A 21,473-nucleotide genomic window follows, 5' to 3' on the forward strand; every position below is an offset into this window, starting at 1 on the left:
ACCATCTGCTGAGTTGCTGTATCTGAGCTTATAGTTGGTGACACTGTCTGCTGAGCTGCTGTATCTAAGCCTATAGTGAGTGGTACTGTCTGATGAGGTGCTGTATCTAAGCCTATAGTGAGTGGTACTGTCTGCTGAGCTGCTGTATCTAAGCCTATAGTGGGTGGTGCAGTCTGCTTAGCTGCTGTATCTAAGCCTATAGTGAGTGGTACCGTCTGCTGAGCTGCTGTATCTAAACCTACAGTGAGTGGTACCGTCTGCTGAGCTGCTGTATCTAAGCCTATAGTGAGTGGTACTGTCTGCTGAGGTGCTGTATCTAAGCCTATAGTGAGTGGTACAGTCTGCTGAGCTGCTGTATCTAAGCCTATAGTGAGTGGTACTGTCTGCTGAGGTGCTGTATCTAAGCCTATAGTGGGTGGTGCAGTCTGCTTAGCTGCTGTATCTAAGCCTATAGTGAGTGGTACCGTCTGCTGAGCTGCTGTATCTAAACCTACAGTGAGTGGTACCGTCTGCTGAGCTGCTGTATCTAAGCCTATAGTGAGTGGTACCGTCTGCTGAGGTGCTGTATCTAAGCCTATCATGTGTGGTACCGTCTGCTGAGTTGCTGTATCTAAGCCTATCATATGTGATACCGTCTGCTGAGCTGCTGTATCTAAGCCTATAGTGGGTGGTACAGTCTGCTGAGCTGCTGTATCTAAGCCTATAGTGGGTGGTCCCCTCTGCTGAGCTGCTGTATCTAAGCCTATAGTGGGTGGTACAGTCTGCTGAGCTGCTGTATCTAAGCCTATAGTAGGTGGCACAGTCTGCTGAGCTGCTGTATCTAAGCCTATAGTGGGTGGTACTGTCTGCTGAACTGCTGTATCTAAGCCTATCATGTGTGGTACCGTCTGCTGAGCTGCTGTATCTAAGCCTATAGTGGGTGGTACCATCTGCTGAGCTGCTGTATCTAAGCCTATCATATGAGGTACCGTCTGCTGAGCTGCTGTATCTAAGCCTATAGTGGGTGGTACAGTCTGCTGAGCTGCTGTATCTAAGCCTATAGTGGGTGGTACAGTCTGCTGAGCTGCTGTATCTAAGCCTATAGTGGGTGGTACCATCTGCTGAGCTGCTGTATCTAAGCCTATCATATGAGGTACCGTCTGCTGAGCTGCTGTATCTAAGCCTATAGTGGGTGGTACAGTCTGCTGAGCTGCTGTATCTATGCCTATAGTGGGTGGTACAGTCTGCTGAGCTGCTGTATCTAAGCCTATAGTGGGTGGTACAGTCTGCTAAGCTGCTGTATCTAAGCCTATAGTGGGTGGCACAGTCTGCTGAGCAGCTGTATCTAAGCCTATAGTGAGTGGTACCGTCTGCTGAGCAGCTGTATCTAAGCCTATCGTGGGTGGCACAGTCTGCTGAGCAGCTGTATCTAAGCCTATAGTGGGTGGTACAGTCTGCTGAGCTGCTGTATCTAAGACTATAGTGGGTGGTCCCCTCTGCTGAGCTGCTGTATCTAAGCCTATAGTTGGTGATACTGTCTGCTGAGCTGCTGTATCTAAGCCTATCGTTTGTGGTACCATCTGCTGAGTTGCTGTATCTAAGCCTGTCGTTTGTGGTACCGTCTGCTGAGCTGCTGTATCTAAGCCTATCATGTGTGGTACCGTCTGCTGAGTTGCTGTATCTAAGCCTATCATGTGTGGTACCGTCTGCTGAGTTGCTGTATCTAAGCCTATCGTTTGTGGTACCGTCTGCTGAGCTGCTGTACCTAAGCCTATAGTGAGTGGTACTGTCTGATGAGCTGCTGTATCTAAGCCTATCATGTGTGGTACCGTCTGTTGAGCTGCTGTATCTAAGCCTATAGTTGGTGATACTGTCTGCTGAGCTGCTGTATCTAAGCCTATAGTGAGTGGTACCGTCTGCTAAGCTGCTGTATCTAAGCCTATAGTGAGTGGTACTGTCTGCTGAGTTGCTGTATCTAAGCCTATCATGTGTGGTACCGTCTGTTGAGCTGCTGTATCTAAGCCTATAGTTGGTGAAACCGTCTGCTAAGCTGCTGTATCTAAGCCTATACTGAGTGGTACCATCTGCTGAGCTGCTGTATCTAAGCCTATCATGTGTGGTACCATCTGCTGAGTTGCTGTATCTGAGCTTATAGTTGGTGACACTGTCTGCTGAGCTGCTGTATCTAAGCCTATAGTGAGTGGTACTGTCTGATGAGGTGCTGTATCTAAGCCTATAGTGAGTGGTACTGTCTGCTGAGCTGCTGTATCTAAGCCTATAGTGGGTGGTGCAGTCTGCTTAGCTGCTGTATCTAAGCCTATAGTGAGTGGTACCGTCTGCTGAGCTGCTGTATCTAAGCCTATAGTGGGTGGTGCAGTCTGCTGAGCTGCTGTATCTAAGCCTATAGTGGGTGGTACAGTCTGCTGAGCTGCTGTATCTAAGCCTATAGTGAGTGGTACCGTCTGCTGAGCTGCTGTATCTAAGCCTATAGTGAGTGGTACCGTCTGCTGAGGTGCTGTATCTAAGCCTATCATGTATGGTACCGTCTGCTGAGTTGCTGTATCTAAGCCTATCATATGTGGTACCGTCTGCTGAGCTGCTGTATCTAAGCCTATAGTGGGTGGTACAGTCTGCTGAGCTGCTTTATCTAAGCCTATAGTGGGTGGTCCCCTCTGCTGAGCTGCTGTATCTAAGCCTATAGTGGGTGGTACAGTCTGCTGAGCTGCTGTATCTAAGCCTATAGTGAGTGGTACTGTCTGCTGAACTGCTGTATCTAAGCCTATCATGTGTGGTACCGTCTGCTGAGCTGCTGTATCTAAGCTTATAGTGGGTGGTACAGTCTGCTGAGCTGCTGTATCTAAGCCTATCATGTGTGGTACCGTCTGCTGAGCTGCTGTATCTAAGCCTATAGTGGGTGGTACCATCTGCTGAGCTGCTGTATCTAAGCCTATCATATGAGGTACCGTCTGCTGAGCTGCTGTATCTAAGCCTATAGTGGGTGGTACAGTCTGCTGAGCTGCTGTATCTAAGCCTATAGTGGGTGGTACCATCTGCTGACCTGCTGTATCTAAGCCTATCATGTGTGGTACCGTCTGCTGAGCTGCTGTATCTAAGCCTATAGTGGGTGGTACCATCTGCTGAGCTGCTGTATCTAAGCCTATAGTGGGTGGTACAGTCTGCTGAGCTGCTGTATCTAAGCCTATAGTGGGTGGTACAGTCTGCTAAGCTGCTGTATCTAAGCCTATCGTGGGTGGCACAGTCTGCTGAGCTGCTGTATCTAAGACTATAGTGGGTGGTCCCCTCTGCTGAGCTGCTGTATCTAAGCCTATAGTTGGTGATACTGTCTGCTGTATCTAAGCCTATACTGAGTGGTACCGTCTGCTGAGCTGCTGTATCTAAGCCTATCATGTGTGGTACCGTCTGTTGAGCTGCTGTATCTAAGCCTATAGTGGGTGGTACCCTCTGCTGAGTTGCTGTATCAAAGCCTATACTGAGTGGTACCGTCTGCTGAGTTGCTGTATCTAAGCCTATCGTTTGTGGTACCATCTGCTGAGTTGCTGTATCTAAGCCTATCATGTGTGGTACCGTCTGCTGAGTTGCTGTATCTAAGCCTATAGTGAGTGGTACCGTCTGCTGAGCTGCTGTATCTAAGCCTATAGTGAGTGGTACTGTCTGCTGAGTTGCTGTATCTAAGCCTATCGTTTGTGGTACCGTCTGCTGAGCTGCTGTATCTAAGCCTATACTGAGTGGTACCGTCTGCTGAGTTGCTGTATCTAAGCCTATCGTTTGTGGTACCATCTGCTGAGTTGCTGTATCTAAGCCTATCGTTTGTGGTACCGTCTGCTGAGCTGCTGTATCTAAGCCTATACTGAGTGGTACCGTCTGCTGAGTTGCTGTATCTAAGCCTATCGTTTGTGGCACCATCTGCTGAGTTGCTGTATCTAAGCCTATCGTTTGTGGTACCATCTGCTGAGTTGCTGTATCTAAGCCTATCGTTTGTGGTACCATCTGCTGAGTTGCTGTATCTAAGCCTATCGTTTGTGGTACCGTCTGCTGAGCTGCTGTATCTAAGCCTATACTGAGTGGTACCGTCTGCTGAGTTGCTGTATCTAAGCCTATCGTTTGTGGTACCGTCTGCTGAGCTGCTGTATCTAAGCCTATACTGAGTGGTACCGTCTGCTGAGTTGCTGTATTTAAGCCTATCGTTTGTGGTACCATCTGCTGAGTTGCTGTATCTAAGCCTATCATGTGTGGTACCGTCTGCTGAGTTGCTGTATCTAAGCCTATCATGTGTGGTACCGTCTGCTGAGTTGCTGTATCTAAGCCTATCGTTTGTGGTACCGTCTGCTAAGCTGCTGTATCTAAGCCTATAGTGAGTGGTACCATCTGCTGAGCTGTTGTATCTAAGCCTATCATGTGTGGTACCATCTGCTGAGTTGCTGTATCTGAGCTTATAGTTGGTGACACTGTCTGCTGAGCTGCTGTATCTAAGCCTATCGTTTGTGGTACCATCTGCTGAGTTGCTGTATCTAAGCCTATCGTTTGTGGTACCATCTGCTGAGTTGCTGTATCTAAGCCTATCATGTGTGGTACCCTCTGCTGAGTTGCTGTATCTAAGCCTATCATGTGTGGTACCGTCTGCTGAGTTGCTGTATCTAAGCCTATCGTTTGTGGTACCGTCTGCTGAGCTGCTGTACCTAAGCCTATAGTGAGTGGTACCGTCTGCTAAGCTGCTGTATCTAAGCCTATAGTGAGTGGTACCATCTGCTGAGCTGCTGTATCTAAGCCTATAATGGGTGGTACTGTCTGATGAGGTGCTGTATCTAAGCCTATAGTGGGTGGTACTGTCTGCTGAGCTGCAGTACCTAAGCCTATAGTCAGTTGTACTGTCTGATGAGCTGCTGTATCTAAGCCTATCATGTGTGGTACCGTCTGATGAGCTGCTGTATCTAAGCCTATAGTTGGTGATACTGTCTGCTGAGCTGCTGTATCTAAGCCTATAGTGAGTGGTACCGTCTGCTAAGCTGCTGTATCTAAGCCTATAGTGAGTGGTACCATCTGCTGAGCTGCTGTATCTAAGCCTATCATGTGTGGTACTGTCTGTTGAGCTGCTGTATCTAAGCCTATAGTGGGTGGTCCCCTCTGCTGAGCTGCTGTATCTAAGCCTATACTGAGTGGTACCGTCTGCTGAGCTGCTGTATCTAAGCCTATCATGTGTGGTACCGTCTGTTGATCTGCTGTATCTAAGCCTATAGTGAGTGGTACAGTCTGCTGAGCTGCTGTATCTAAGCCTATAGTGAGTGGTACCGTCTGCTGAGCTGCTGTATCTAAGCCTATAGTGAGTGGTACAGTCTGCTGAGCTGCTGTATCTAAGCCTATAGTGGGTGGTACTGTCTGCTGAGCTGCTGTACCTAAGCCTATAGTCAGTTGTACTGTCTGATGAGCTGCTGTATCTAAGCCTATCATGTGTGGTACCGTCTGATGAGCTGCTGTATCTAAGCCTATAGTTGGTGATACTGTCTGCTGAGCTGCTGTATCTAAGCCTATAGTGAGTGGTACCGTCTGCTAAGCTGCTGTATCTAAGCCAAGAGTGAGTGACACTGTCTGCTGAGCTGCTGTATCTAAGCCTATAATGGGTGGTACTGTCTGTTGAGCTGCTGTATCTAAGCCTATAGTTGGTGATACCGTCTGCTAAGCTGCTGTATCTAAGCCTATACTGAGTGGTACCATCTGCTGAGCTGCTGTATCTAAGCCTATAGTGAGTTGTACCGTCTGCTGAGCTGCTGTATCTAAACCTACAGTGAGTGGTACCGTCTGCTGAGCTGCTGTATCTAAGCCTATAGTGAGTGGTACTGTCTGCTGAGGTGCTGTATCTAAGCCTATAGTGAGTGGTACAGTCTGCTGAGCTGCTGTATCTAAGCCTATAGTGAGTGGTACTGTCTGCTGAGGTGCTGTATCTAAGCCTATAGTGGGTGGTGCAGTCTGCTTAGCTGCTGTATCTAAGCCTATAGTGAGTGGTACCGTCTGCTGAGCTGCTGTATCTAAACCTACAGTGAGTGGTACCGTCTGCTGAGCTGCTGTATCTAAGCCTATAGTGAGTGGTACCGTCTGCTGAGGTGCTGTATCTAAGCCTATCATGTGTGGTACCGTCTGCTGAGTTGCTGTATCTAAGCCTATCATATGTGATACCGTCTGCTGAGCTGCTGTATCTAAGCCTATAGTGGGTGGTACAGTCTGCTGAGCTGCTGTATCTAAGCCTATAGTGGGTGGTCCCCTCTGCTGAGCTGCTGTATCTAAGCCTATAGTGGGTGGTACAGTCTGCTGAGCTGCTGTATCTAAGCCTATAGTGGGTGGTACTGTCTGCTGAACTGCTGTATCTAAGCCTATCATGTGTGGTACCATCTGCTGAGCTGCTGTATCTAAGCCTATAGTGAGTGGTACCATCTGCTGAGCTGCTGTATCTAAGCCTATCATATGAGGTACCGTCTGCTGAGCTGCTGTATCTAAGCCTATAGTGGGTGGTACAGTCTGCTGAGCTGCTGTATCTAAGCCTATAGTGGGTGGTACAGTCTGCTGAGCTGCTGTATCTAAGCCTATAGTGGGTGGTACCATCTGCTGAGCTGCTGTATCTAAGCCTATCATATGAGGTACCGTCTGCTGAGCTGCTGTATCTAAGCCTATAGTTTGTGGTACAGTCTGCTGAGCTGCTGTATCTAAGCCTATAGTGGGTGGTACAGTCTGCTAAGCTGCTGTATCTAAGCCTATAGTGGGTGGCACAGTCTGCTGAGCAGCTGTATCTAAGCCTATAGTGAGTGGTACCGTCTGCTGAGCAGCTGTATCTAAGCCTATCGTGGGTGGCACAGTCTGCTGAGCAGCTGTATCTAAGCCTATAGTGGGTGGTACAGTCTGCTGAGCTGCTGTATCTAAGACTATAGTGGGTGGTCCCCTCTGCTGAGCTGCTGTATCTAAGCCTATAGTTGGTGATACTGTCTGCTGAGCTGCTGTATCTAAGCCTATCGTTTGTGGTACCATCTGCTGAGTTGCTGTATCTAAGCCTGTCGTTTGTGGTACCGTCTGCTGAGCTGCTGTATCTAAGCCTATCATGTGTGGTACCGTCTGCTGAGTTGCTGTATCTAAGCCTATCATGTGTGGTACCGTCTGCTGAGTTGCTGTATCTAAGCCTATCGTTTGTGGTACCGTCTGCTGAGCTGCTGTACCTAAGCCTATAGTGAGTGGTACTGTCTGATGAGCTGCTGTATCTAAGCCTATCATGTGTGGTACCGTCTGTTGAGCTGCTGTATCTAAGCCTATAGTTGGTGATACTGTCTGCTGAGCTGCTGTATCTAAGCCTATAGTGAGTGGTACCGTCTGCTAAGCTGCTGTATCTAAGCCTATAGTGAGTGGTACTGTCTGCTGAGTTGCAGTATCTAAGCCTATCATGTGTGGTACCGTCTGTTGAGCTGCTGTATCTAAGCCTATAGTTGGTGATACCGTCTGCTAAGCTGCTGTATCTAAGCCTATACTGAGTGGTACCATCTGCTGAGCTGCTGTATCTAAGCCTATCATGTGTGGTACCATCTGCTGAGTTGCTGTATCTGAGCTTATAGTTGGTGACACTGTCTGCTGAGCTGCTGTATCTAAGCCTATAGTGAGTGGTACTGTCTGATGAGGTGCTGTATCTAAGCCTATAGTGAGTGGTACTGTCTGCTGAGCTGCTGTATCTAAGCCTATAGTGGGTGGTGCAGTCTGCTTAGCTGCTGTATCTAAGCCTATAGTGAGTGGTACCGTCTGCTGAGCTGCTGTATCTAAGCCTATAGTGGGTGGTGCAGTCTGCTGAGCTGCTGTATCTAAGCCTATAGTGGGTGGTACAGTCTGCTGAGCTGCTGTATCTAAGCCTATAGTGAGTGGTACCGTCTGCTGAGCTGCTGTATCTAAGCCTATAGTGAGTGGTACCGTCTGCTGAGGTGCTGTATCTAAGCCTATCATGTATGGTACCGTCTGCTGAGTTGCTGTATCTAAGCCTATCATATGTGGTACCGTCTGCTGAGCTGCTGTATCTAAGCCTATAGTGGGTGGTACAGTCTGCTGAGCTGCTTTATCTAAGCCTATAGTGGGTGGTCCCCTCTGCTGAGCTGCTGTATCTAAGCCTATAGTGGGTGGTACAGTCTGCTGAGCTGCTGTATCTAAGCCTATAGTGAGTGGTACTGTCTGCTGAACTGCTGTATCTAAGCCTATCATGTGTGGTACCGTCTGCTGAGCTGCTGTATCTAAGCTTATAGTGGGTGGTACAGTCTGCTGAGCTGCTGTATCTAAGCCTATCATGTGTGGTACCGTCTGCTGAGCTGCTGTATCTAAGCCTATAGTGGGTGGTACCATCTGCTGAGCTGCTGTATCTAAGCCTATCATATGAGGTACCGTCTGCTGAGCTGCTGTATCTAAGCCTATAGTGGGTGGTACAGTCTGCTGAGCTGCTGTATCTAAGCCTATAGTGGGTGGTACCATCTGCTGAGCTGCTGTATCTAAGCCTATCATGTGTGGTACCGTCTGCTGAGCTGCTGTATCTAAGCCTATAGTGGGTGGTACCGTCTGCTGAGCTGCTGTATCTAAGCCTATAGTGGGTGGTACAGTCTGCTGAGCTGCTGTATCTAAGCCTATAGTGGGTGGTACAGTCTGCTAAGCTGCTGTATCTAAGCCTATCGTGGGTGGCACAGTCTGCTGAGCTGCTGTATCTAAGACTATAGTGGGTGGTCCCCTATGCTGAGCTGCTGTATCTAAGCCTATAGTTGGTGATACTGTCTGCTGTATCTAAGCCTATACTGAGTGGTACCGTCTGCTGAGCTGCTGTATCTAAGCCTATCATGTGTGGTACCGTCTGTTGAGCTGCTGTATCTAAGCCTATAGTGGGTGGTACCCTCTGCTGAGCTGCTGTATCTAAGCCTATACTGAGTGGTACCGTCTGCTGAGTTGCTGTATCTAAGCCTATCGTTTGTGGTACCATCTGCTGAGTTGCTGTATCTAAGCCTATCGTTTGTGGTACCATCTGCTGAGTTGCTGTATCTAAGCCTATCATGTGTGGTACCGTCTGCTGAGTTGCTGTATCTAAGCCTATCATGTGTGGTACCGTCTGCTGAGTTGCTGTATCTAAGCCTATCGTTTGTGGTACCGTCTGCTGAGCTGCTGTATCTAAGCCTATAGTGAGTGGTACCGTCTGCTGAGTTGCTGTATCTAAGCCTATCGTTTGTGGTACCGTCTGCTGAGCTGCTGTATCTAAGCCTATACTGAGTAGTACCGTCTGCTGAGTTGCTGTATCTAAGCCTATCGTTTGTGGTACCATCTGCTGAGTTGCTGTATCTAAGCCTATCGTTTGTGGTACCGTCTGCTGAGCTGCTGTATCTAAGCCTATACTGAGTGGTACCGTCTGCTGAGTTGCTGTATCTAAGCCTATCGTTTGTGGTACCATCTGCTGAGTTGCTGTATCTAAGCCTATCGTTTGTGGTACCATCTGCTGAGTTGCTGTATCTAAGCCTATCATGTGTGGTACCGTCTGCTGAGTTGCTGTATCTAAGCCTATCATGTGTGGTACCGTCTGCTGAGTTGCTGTATCTAAGCCTATCATTTGTGGTACCGTCTGCTAAGCTGCTGTATCTAAGCCTATAGTGAGTGGTACCATCTGCTGAGCTGCTGTATCTAAGCCTATCATGTGTGGTACCATCTGCTGAGTTGCTGTATCTGAGCTTATAGTTGGTGACACTGTCTGCTGAGCTGCTGTATCTAAGCCTATCGTTTGTGGTACCATCTGCTGAGTTGCTGTATCTAAGCCTATCGTTTGTGGTACCATCTGCTGAGTTGCTGTATCTAAGCCTGTCATGTGTGGTACCCTCTGCTGAGTTGCTGTATCTAAGCCTATCATGTGTGGTACCGTCTGCTGAGTTGCTGTATCTAAGCCTATCGTTTGTGGTACCGTCTGCTGAGCTGCTGTACCTAAGCCTATAGTGAGTGGTACCGTCTGCTAAGCTGCTGTATCTAAGCCTATAGTGAGTGGTACCATCTGCTGAGCTGCTGTATCTAAGCCTATAATGGGTGGTACTGTCTGATGAGGTGCTGTATCTAAGCCTATAGTGGGTGGTACTGTCTGCTGAGCTGCTGTACCTAAGCCTATAGTCAGTTGTACTGTCTGATGAGCTGCTGTATCTAAGCCTATCATGTGTGGTACCGTCTGATGAGCTGCTGTATCTAAGCCTATAGTTGGTGATACTGTCTGCTGAGCTGCTGTATCTAAGCCTATAGTGAGTGGTACCATCTGCTGAGCTGCTGTATCTAAGCCTATCATGTGTGGTACTGTCTGTTGAGCTGCTGTATCTAAGCCTATAGTGGGTGGTCCCCTCTGCTGAGCTGCTGTATCTAAGCCTATACTGAGTGGTACCGTCTGCTGAGCTGCTGTATCTAAGCCTATCATGTGTGGTACCGTCTGTTGATCTGCTGTATCTAAGCCTATAGTGAGTGGTACAGTCTGCTGAGCTGCTGTATCTAAGCCTATAGTGAGTGGTACCGTCTGCTGAGCTGCTGTATCTAAGCCTATAGTGAGTGGTACTGTCTGCTGAGGTGCTGTATCTAAGCCTATAGTGAGTGGTACCGTCTGCTGAGCTGCTGTATCTAAGCTTATAGTGAGTGGTACCGTCTGCTGAGGTGCTGTATCTAAGCCTATCATGTGTGGTACCGTCTGCTGAGTTGCTGTATCTAAGCCTATCATATGTGGTACCGACTGCTGAGCTGCTGTATCTAAGCCTATAGTGGGTGGTACAGTCTGCTGAGCTGCTGTATCTAAGCCTATAGTGGGTGGTCCCCTCTGTTGAGCTGCTGTATCTAAGCCTATAGTGGGTGGTACAGTCTGCTGAACTGCTGTATCTAAGCCTATAGTGGGTGGCACAGTCTGCTGAGCTGCTGTATCTAAGCCTATAGTGGGTGGTACTGTCTGCTGAGCTGCTGTATCTAAGCCTATCATGTGTGGTACCGTCTGCTGAGCTGCTGTATCTAAGCCTATAGTGGGTGGTACCATCTTCTGAGCTGCTGTATCTAAGCCTATAGTGGGTGGTACAGTCTGCTGAGCTGCTGTATCTAAGCCTATAGTGGGTGGCACAGTCTGCTGAGCTGCTGTATCTAAGCCTATAGTGGGTGGTACTGTCTGCTGAGCTGCTGTATCTAAGCCTATCATATGAGGTACCGTCTGCTGAGCTGCTGTATCTAAGCCTATAGTGGGTGGTACACTCTGCTAAGCTGCTGTATCTAAGCCTATAGTGGGTGGCACAGTCTGCTGAGCTGCTGTATCTAAGCCTATAGTGAGTGCTACCGTCTGCTGAGCTGCTGTATCTAAGCCTATAGTGGGTGGTACAGTCTGCTGAGCTGCTGTATCTAAGCCTATAGTGGGTGGCACAGTCTGCTGAGCAGCTGTATCTAAGCCTATAGTGAGTGGTACCGTCTGCTGAGCTGCTGTATCTAAGCCTATAGTGAGTGGTACCGTCTGCCGAGCTGCTGTATCTAAGCTTATAATGGGTGGTACAATCTGCTGAGCTGCTGTATCTAAGCCTATAGTGAGTGGTACCGTCTGCTGAGCTGCTGTATCTAAGCCGATAGTGAGTGGTACCGTCTGCTGAGGTGCTGTATCTAAGCCTATCATGTGTGGTGCCGTCTGTTGAGCTGCTGTATCTAAGCCTATAGTGGGTGGCACAGTCTGCTGAGCTGCTGTATCTAAGCCTATCGTGTGTGGTACCGTCTGTTGAGCTGCTGTATCTAAGCCTATAGTGGGTGGTACAGTCTGCTGAGCTGCTGTATCTAAGCCTATAGTGGGTGGTACAGTCTGCTGAGCTGCTGTATCTAAGCCTATAGTGGGTGGTACAGTCTGCTGAGCTGCTGTATCTAAGCCTATCGTGTGTGGTACTGTCTGCTGAGCTGCTGTATCTAAGCCTATAGTGAGTGGTACCGTCTGCTGAGCTGCTGTATCTAAGCCTATAGTGGGTGGTACAGTCTGCTGAGCTGCTGTATCTAAGCCTATAGTGAGTGGTACAGTCTGCTGAGCTGCTGTATCTAAGCCTATAGTGAGTGGTACCGTCTGCTGAGCAGCTGTATCTAAGCCTATAGTGGGTGGTGCAGTCTGCTGAGCTGCTGTATCTAAGCCTATAGTGGGTGGTGCAGTCTGCTGAGCTGCTGTATCTAAGCCTATAGTGGGTGGTGCAGTCTGCTGAGCAGCTGTATCTAAGCCTATAGTGAGTGGTACCGTCTGCTGAGCTGCTGTATCTAAGCCTATAGTGAGTGGTACCGTCTGCTGAGCTGCTGTATCTAAGCCTATAATGGGTGGTACAATCTGCTGAGCTGCTGTATCTAAGCCTATAGTGAGTGGTACCGTCTGCTGAGCTGCTGTATCTAAGCCTATAGTGAGTGGTACCGTCTGCTGAGCTGCTGTATCTAAGCCTATAGTGAGTGGTACCGTCTGCTGAGGTGCTGTATCTAAGCCTATCATGTGTGGTGCCGTCTGTTGAGCTGCTGTATCTAAGCCTATCGTTTGTGGTACCATCTGCTGAGCTGCTGTATCTAAGCCTATAGTGAGTGGTACTGTCTGCTGAGTTGCTGTATCTAAGCCTATCGTTTGTGGTACCGTCTGCTGAGCTGCTGTATCTAAGCCTATACTGAGTGGTACCGTCTGCTGAGTTGCTGTATCTAAGCCTATCGTTTGTGGTACCATCTGCTGAGTTGCTGTATCTAAGCCTATCGTTTGTGGTACCGTCTGCTGAGCTGCTGTATCTAAGCCTATACTGAGTGGTACCGTCTGCTGAGTTGCTGTATCTAAGCCTATCGTTTGTGGTACCATCTGCTGAGTTGCTGTATCTAAGCCTATCGTTTGTGGTACCATCTGCTGAGTTGCTGTATCTAAGCCTATCGTTTGTGGTACCGTCTGCTGAGCTGCTGTATCTAAGCCTATACTGAGTGGTACCGTCTGCTGAGTTGCTGTATCTAAGCCTATCGTTTGTGGTACCATCTGCTGAGTTGCTGTATCTAAGCCTATCGTTTGTGGTACCGTCTGCTGAGCTGCTGTATCTAAGCCTATACTGAGTGGTACCGTCTGCTGAGTTGCTGTATCTAAGCCTATCGTTTGTGGTACCATCTGCTGAGTTGCTGTATCTAAGCCTATCGTTTGTGGTACCATCTGCTGAGTTGCTGTATCTAAGCCTATCATGTGTGGTACCGTCTGCTGAGTTGCTGTATCTAAGCCTATCATGTGTGGTACCGTCTGCTGAGTTGCTGTATCTAAGCCTATCGTTTGTGGTACCGTCTGCTGAGCTGCTGTATCTAAGCCTATACTGAGTGGTACCGTCTGCTGAGTTGCTGTATCTAAGCCTATCGTTTGTGGTACCATCTGCTGAGTTGCTGTATCTAAGCCTATCGTTTGTGGTACCATCTGCTGAGTTGCTGTATCTAAGCCTATCATGTGTGGTACCGTCTGCTGAGTTGCTGTATCTAAGCCTATCATGTGTGTTACCGTCTGCTGAGTTGCTGTATCTAAGCCTATCGTTTGTGGTACCATCTGCTGAGTTGCTGTATCTAAGCCTATCGTTTGTGGTACCATCTGCTGAGTTGCTGTATCTAAGCCTATCATGTGTGGTACCGTCTGCTGAGTTGCTGTATCTAAGCCTATCATGTGTGGTACCATCTGCTGAGTTGCTGTATCTAAGCCTATCGTTTGTGGTACAGTCTGCTGAGCTGCTGTATCTAAGCCTATAGTGAGTGGTACCGTCTACTAAGCTGCTGTATCTAAGCCTATAGTGAGTGGTACCATCTGCTGAGCTGCTGTATCTGAGCTTATAGTTGGTGACACTGTCTGCTGAGCTGCTGTATCTAAGCCTATAGTGGGTGGTACTGTCTGCTGAGCTGCTGTACCTAAGTCTATAGTGAGTGGTACTATCTGCTGAGCTGCTGTATCTAAGCCTATCATGTGTGGTACTGTCTGTTGAGCTGCTGTATCTAAGCCTATAGTGGGTGGTCCCCTCTGCTGAGCTGCTGTATCTAAGCCTATACTGAGTGGTACCGTCTGCTGAGCTGCTGTATCTAAGCCTATCATGTGTGGTACCGTCTGCTGAGCTGCTGTATCTAAGCCTATAGTGAGTGGTACCGTCTGCTGAGCTGCTGTATCTAAGCCTATCATGTGTGGTACCGTCTGTTGAGCTGCTGTTTCCAAGCCTATAGTGAGTGGTACAGTCTGCTGAGCTGCTGTACCTAAGCCTATAGTGAGTGGTACCGTCTGCTAAGCTGCTGTATCTAAGCCTATAGTGAGTGGTACCATCTGCTGAGCTGCTGTATCTGAGCTTATAGTTGGTGACACTGTCTGCTGAGCTGCTGTATCTAAGCCTATAGTTGGTGGTACTGTCTGCTGAGCTGCTGTACCTAAGCCTATAGTGAGTGGTACCATCTGCTGAGCTGCTGTATCTAAGCCTATCATGTGTGGTACTGTCTGTTGAGCTGCTGTATCTAAGCCTATAGTGGGTGGTCCCCTCTGCTGAGCTGCTGTATCTAAGCCTATACTGAGTGGTACCGTCTGCTGAGCTGCTGTATCTAAGCCTATCATGTGTGGTACCGTCTGCTGAGCTGCTGTATCTAAGCCTATAGTGAGTGGTACCGTCTGCTGAGCTGCTGTATCTAAGCCTATAGTGAGTGGTACTGTCTGCTGAGGTGCTGTATCTAAGCCTATAGTGAGTGGTACCGTCTGCTGAGCTGCTGTATCTAAGCCTATAGTGAGTGGTACCGTCTGCTGAGGTGCTGTATCTAAGCCTATCATGTGTGGTACCGTCTGCTGAGTTGCTGTATCTAAGCCTATCATATGTGGTACCGTCTGCTGAGCTGCTGTATCTAAGCCTATCGTTTGTGGTACCATCTGCTGAGTTGCTGTATCTAAGCCTATCATGTGTGGTACCGTCTGCTGAGTTGCTGTATCTAAGCCTATCATGTGTGGTACCGTCTGCTGAGTTGCTGTATCTAAGCCTATACTGAGTGGTACCGTCTGCTGAGTTGCTGTATCTAAGCCTATCGTTTGTGGTACCATCTGCTGAGTTGCTGTATCTAAGCCTATCGTTTGTGGTACCATCTGCTGAGTTGCTGTATCTAAGCCTATCATGTGTGGTACCGTCTGCTGAGTTGCTGTATCTAAGCCTATCATGTGTGGTACCGTCTGCTGAGTTGCTGTATCTAAGCCTATCGTTTGTGGTACCGTCTGCTGAGCTGCTGTATCTAAGCCTATAGTGAGTGGTACTGTCTGCTGAGTTGCTGTATCTAAGCCTATCGTTTGTGGTACCGTCTGCTGAGCTGCTGTATCTAAGCCTATACTGAGTGGTACCGTCTGCTGAGTTGCTGTATCTAAGCCTATCGTTTGTGGTACCATCTGCTGAGTTGCTGTATCTAAGCCTATCGTTTGTGGTACCGTCTGCTGAGCTGCTGTATCTAAGCCTATACTGAGTGGTACCGTCTGCTGAGTTGCTGTATCTAAGCCTATCGTTTGTGGTACCGTCTGCTGAGCTGCTGTATCTAAGCCTATACTGAGTGGTACCGTCTGCTGAGTTGCTGTATCTAAGCCTATCGTTTGTGGTACCATCTGCTGAGTTGCTGTATCTAAGCCTATCATGTGTGGTACCGTCTGCTGAGTTGCTGTATCTAAGCCTATCATGTGTGGTACCGTCTGCTGAGTTGCTGTATCTAAGCCTATCGTTTGTGGTACCGTCTGCTAAGCTGCTGTATCTAAGCCTATAGTGAGTGGTACCATCTGCTGAGCTGCTGTATCTAAGCCTATCATGTGTGGTACCATCTGCTGAGTTGCTGTATCTGAGCTTATAGTTGGTGACACTGTCTGCTGAGCTGCTGTATCTAAGCCTATCGTTTGTGGTACCATCTGCTGAGTTGCTGTATCTAAGCCTATCGTTTGTGGTACCATCTGCTGAGTTGCTGTATCTAAGCCTATCATGTGTGGTACCCTCTGCTGAGTTGCTGTATCTAAGCCTATCATGTGTGGTACCGTCTGCTGAGTTGCTGTATCTAAGCCTATCGTTTGTGGTACCGTCTGCTGAGCTGCTGTACCTAAGCCTATAGTGAGTGGTACCGTCTGCTAAGCTGCTGTATCTAAGCCTATAGTGAGTGGTACCATCTGCTGAGCTGCTGTATCTAAGCCTATAATGGGTGGTACTGTCTGATGAGGTGCTGTATCTAAGCCTATAGTGGGTGGTACTGTCTGCTGAGCTGCAGTACCTAAGCCTATAGTCAGTTGTACTGTCTGATGAGCTGCTGTATCTAAGCCTATCATGTGTGGTACCGTCTGATGAGCTGCTGTATCTAAGCCTATAGTTGGTGATACTGTCTGCTGAGCTGCTGTATCTAAGCCTATAGTGAGTGGTACCGTCTGCTAAGCTGCTGTATCTAAGCCTATAGTGAGTGGTACCATCTGCTGAGCTGCTGTATCTAAGCCTATCATGTGTGGTACCGTCTGTTGATCTGCTGTATCTAAGCCTATAGTGAGTGGTACAGTCTGCTGAGCTGCTGTATCTAAGCCTATAGTGAGTGGTACCGTCTGCTGAGCTGCTGTATCTAAGCCTATAGTGAGTGGTACAGTCTGCTGAGCTGCTGTATCTAAGCCTATAGTGGGTGGTACTGTCTGCTGAGCTGCTGTACCTAAGCCTATAGTCAGTTGTACTGTCTGATGAGCTGCTGTATCTAAGCCTATCATGTGTGGTACCGTCTGATGAGCTGCTGTATCTAAGCCTATAGTTGGTGATACTGTCTGCTGAGCTGCTGTATCTAAGCCTATAGTGAGTGGTACCGTCTGCTAAGCTGCTGTATCTAAGCCTAGAGTGAGTGACACTGTCTGCTGAGCTGCTGTATCTAAGCCTATAATGGGTGGTACTGTCTGTTGAGCTGCTGTATCTAAGCCTATAGTTGGTGATACCGTCTGCTAAGCTGCTGTATCTAAGCCTATACTGAGTGGTACCATCTGCTGAGCTGCTGTATCTAAGCCTATAGTGAGTTGTACCGTCTGCTGAGCTGCTGTATCTAAACCTACAGTGAGTGGTACCGTCTGCTGAGCTGCTGTATCTAAGCCTATAGTGAGTGGTACTGTCTGCTGAGGTGCTGTATCTAAGCCTATAGTGAGTGGTACAGTCTGCTGAGCTGCTGTATCTAAGCCTATAGTGAGTGGTACTGTCTGCTGAGGTGCTGTATCTAAGCCTATAGTGGGTGGTGCAGTCTGCTTAGCTGCTGTATCTAAGCCTATAGTGAGTGGTACCGTCTGCTGAGCTGCTGTATCTAAACCTACAGTGAGTGGTACCGTCTGCTGAGCTGCTGTATCTAAGCCTATAGTGAGTGGTACCGTCTGCTGAGGTGCTGTATCTAAGCCTATCATGTGTGGTACCGTCTGCTGAGTTGCTGTATCTAAGCCTATCATATGTGATACCGTCTGCTGAGCTGCTGTATCTAAGCCTATAGTGGGTGGTACAGTCTGCTGAGCTGCTGTATCTAAGCCTATAGTGGGTGGTCCCCTCTGCTGAGCTGCTGTATCTAAGCCTATAGTGGGTGGTACAGTCTGCTGAGCTGCTGTATCTAAGCCTATAGTAGGTGGCACAGTCTGCTGAGCTGCTGTGTCTAAGCCTATAGTGGGTGGTACTGTCTGCTGAACTGCTGTATCTAAGCCTATCATGTGTGGTACCGTCTGCTGAGCTGCTGTATCTAAGCCTATAGTGAGTGGTACCATCTGCTGAGCTGCTGTATCTAAGCCTATCATATGAGGTACCGTCTGCTGAGCTGCTGTATCTAAGCCTATAGTGGGTGGTACAGTCTGCTGAGCTGCTGTATCTAAGCCTATAGTGGGTGGTACAGTCTGCTGAGCTGCTGTATCTAAGCCTATAGTGGGTGGTACCATCTGCTGAGCTGCTGTATCTAAGCCTATCATATGAGGTACCGTCTGCTGAGCTGCTGTATCTAAGCCTATAGTGGGTGGTACAGTCTGCTGAGCTGCTGTATCTATGCCTATAGTGGGTGGTACAGTCTGCTGAGCTGCTGTATCTAAGCCTATAGTGGGTGGTACAGTCTGCTAAGCTGCTGTATCTAAGCCTATAGTGGGTGGCACAGTCTGCTGAGCAGCTGTATCTAAGCCTATAGTGAGTGGTACCGTCTGCTGAGCAGCTGTATCTAAGCCTATCGTGGGTGGCACAGTCTGCTGAGCAGCTGTATCTAAGCCTATAGTGGGTGGTACAGTCTGCTGAGCTGCTGTATCTAAGACTATAGTGGGTGGTCCCCTCTGCTGAGCTGCTGTATCTAAGCCTATAGTTGGTGATACTGTCTGCTGAGCTGCTGTATCTAAGCCTATCGTTTGTGGTACCATCTGCTGAGTTGCTGTATCTAAGCCTGTCGTTTGTGGTACCGTCTGCTGAGCTGCTGTATCTAAGCCTATCATGTGTGGTACCGTCTGCTGAGTTGCTGTATCTAAGCCTATCATGTGTGGTACCGTCTGCTGAGTTGCTGTATCTAAGCCTATCGTTTGTGGTACCGTCTGCTGAGCTGCTGTACCTAAGCCTATAGTGAGTGGTACTGTCTGATGAGCTGCTGTATCTAAGCCTATCATGTGTGGTACCGTCTGTTGAGCTGCTGTATCTAAGCCTATAGTTGGTGATACTGTCTGCTGAGCTGCTGTATCTAAGCCTATAGTGAGTGGTACCGTCTGCTAAGCTGCTGTATCTAAGCCTATAGTGAGTGGTACTGTCTGCTGAGTTGCAGTATCTAAGCCTATCATGTGTGGTACCGTCTGTTGAGCTGCTGTATCTAAGCCTATAGTTGGTGATACCGTCTGCTAAGCTGCTGTATCTAAGCCTATACTGAGTGGTACCATCTGCTGAGCTGCTGTATCTAAGCCTATCATGTGTGGTACCATCTGCTGAGTTGCTGTATCTGAGCTTATAGTTGGTGACACTGTCTGCTGAGCTGCTGTATCTAAGCCTATAGTGAGTGGTACTGTCTGATGAGGTGCTGTATCTAAGCCTATAGTGAGTGGTACTGTCTGCTGAGCTGCTGTATCTAAGCCTATAGTGGGTGGTGCAGTCTGCTTAGCTGCTGTATCTAAGCCTATAGTGAGTGGTACCGTCTGCTGAGCTGCTGTATCTAAGCCTATAGTGAGTGGTACTGTCTGCTGAGCTGCTGTATCTAAGCCTATAGTGGGTGGTGCAGTCTGCTGAGCTGCTGTATCTAAGCCTATAGTGGGTGGTACAGTCTGCTGAGCTGCTGTATCTAAGCCTATAGTGAGTGGTACCGTCTGCTGAGCTGCTGTATCTAAGCCTATAGTGAGTGGTACCGTCTGCTGAGGTGCTGTATCTAAGCCTATCATGTATGGTACCGTCTGCTGAGTTGCTGTATCTAAGCCTATCATATGTGGTACCGTCTGCTGAGCTGCTGTATCTAAGCCTATAGTGGGTGGTACAGTCTGCTGAGCTGCTTTATCTAAGCCTATAGTGGGTGGTCCCCTCTGCTGAGCTGCTGTATCTAAGCCTATAGTGGGTGGTACAGTCTGCTGAGCTGCTGTATCTAAGCCTATAGTGAGTGGTACTGTCTGCTGAACTGCTGTATCTAAGCCTATCATGTGTGGTACCGTCTGCTGAGCTGCTGTATCTAAGCTTATAGTGGGTGGTACAGTCTGCTGAGCTGCTGTATCTAAGCCTATCATGTGTGGTACCGTCTGCTGAGCTGCTGTATCTAAGCCTATAGTGGGTGGTACCATCTGCTGAGCTGCTGTATCTAAGCCTATCATATGAGGTACCGTCTGCTGAGCTGCTGTATCTAAGCCTATAGTGGGTGGTACAGTCTGCTGAGCTGCTGTATCTAAGCCTATAGTGGGTGGTACCATCTGCTGAGCTGCTGTATCTAAGCCTATCATGTGTGGTACCGTCTGCTGAGCTGCTGTATCTAAGCCTATAGTGGGTGGTACCGTCTGCTGAGCTGCTGTATCTAAGCCTATAGTGGGTGGTACAGTCTGCTGAGCTGCTGTATCTAAGCCTATAGTGGGTGGTACAGTCTGCTAAGCTGCTGTATCTAAGCCTATCGTGGGTGGCACAGTCTGCTGAGCTGCTGTATCTAAGACTATAGTGGGTGGTCCCCTCTGCTGAGCTGCTGTATCTAAGCCTATAGTTGGTGATACTGTCTGCTGTATCTAAGCCTATACTGAGTGGTACCGTCTGCTGAGCTGCTGTATCTAAGCCTATCATGTGTGGTACCGTCTGTTGAGCTGCTGTATCTAAGCCTATAGTGGGTGGTACCCTCTGCTGAGCTGCTGTATCTAAGCCTATACTGAGTGGTACCGTCTGCTGAGTTGCTGTATCTAAGCCTATCGTTTGTGGTACCATCTGCTGAGTTGCTGTATCTAAGCCTATCGTTTGTGGTACCATCTGCTGAGTTGCTGTATCTAAGCCTATCATGTGTGGTACCGTCTGCTGAGTTGCTGTATCTAAGCCTATCATGTGTGGTACCGTCTGCTGAGTTGCTGTATCTAAGCCTATCGTTTGTGGTACCGTCTGCTGAGCTGCTGTATCTAAGCCTATAGTGAGTGGTACTGTCTGCTGAGTTGCTGTATCTAAGCCTATCGTTTGTGGTACCGTCTGCTGAGCTGCTGTATCTAAGCCTATACTGAGTGGTACCGTCTGCTGAGTTGCTGTATCTAAGCCTATCGTTTGTGGTACCATCTGCTGAGTTGCTGTATCTAAGCCTATCGTTTGTGGTACCGTCTGCTGAGCTGCTGTATCTAAGCCTATACTGAGTGGTACCGTCTGCTGAGTTGCTGTATCTAAGCCTATCGTTTGTGGTACCATCTGCTGAGTTGCTGTATCTAAGCCTATCGTTTGTGGTACCATCTGCTGAGTTGCTGTATCTAAGCCTATCGTTTGTGGTACCATCTGCTGAGTTGCTGTATCTAAGCCTATCGTTTGTGGTACCATCTGCTGAGTTGCTGTATCTAAGCCTATCGTTTGTGGTACCGTCTGCTGAGCTGCTGTATCTAAGCCTATACTGAGTGGTACCGTCTGCTGAGTTGCTGTATCTAAGCCTATCGTTTGTGGTACCGTCTGCTGAGCTGCTGTATCTAAGCCTATACTGAGTGGTACCGTCTGCTGAGTTGCTGTATCTAAGCCTATCGTTTGTGGTACCATCTGCTGAGTTGCTGTATCTAAGCCTATCGTTTGTGGTACCGTCTGCTGAGCTGCTGTATCTAAGCCTATACTGAGTGGTACCGTCTGCTGAGTTGCTGTATCTAAGCCTATCGTTTGTGGTACCATCTGCTGAGTTGCTGTATCTAAGCCTATCGTTTGTGGTACCATCTGCTGAGTTGCTGTATCTAAGCCTATCATGTGTGGTACCGTCTGCTGAGTTGCTGTATCTAAGCCTATCATGTGTGGTACCGTCTGCTGAGTTGCTGTATCTAAGCCTATCGT

Source organism: Phyllobates terribilis, unplaced genomic scaffold, assembly GCF_046119375.1.
Source record: "Phyllobates terribilis strain yellow unplaced genomic scaffold, ASM4611937v1 Scaffold_8__6_contigs__length_399053987, whole genome shotgun sequence".
In the NCBI taxonomy this organism is placed as follows: Eukaryota; Metazoa; Chordata; class Amphibia; order Anura; family Dendrobatidae; genus Phyllobates; species Phyllobates terribilis.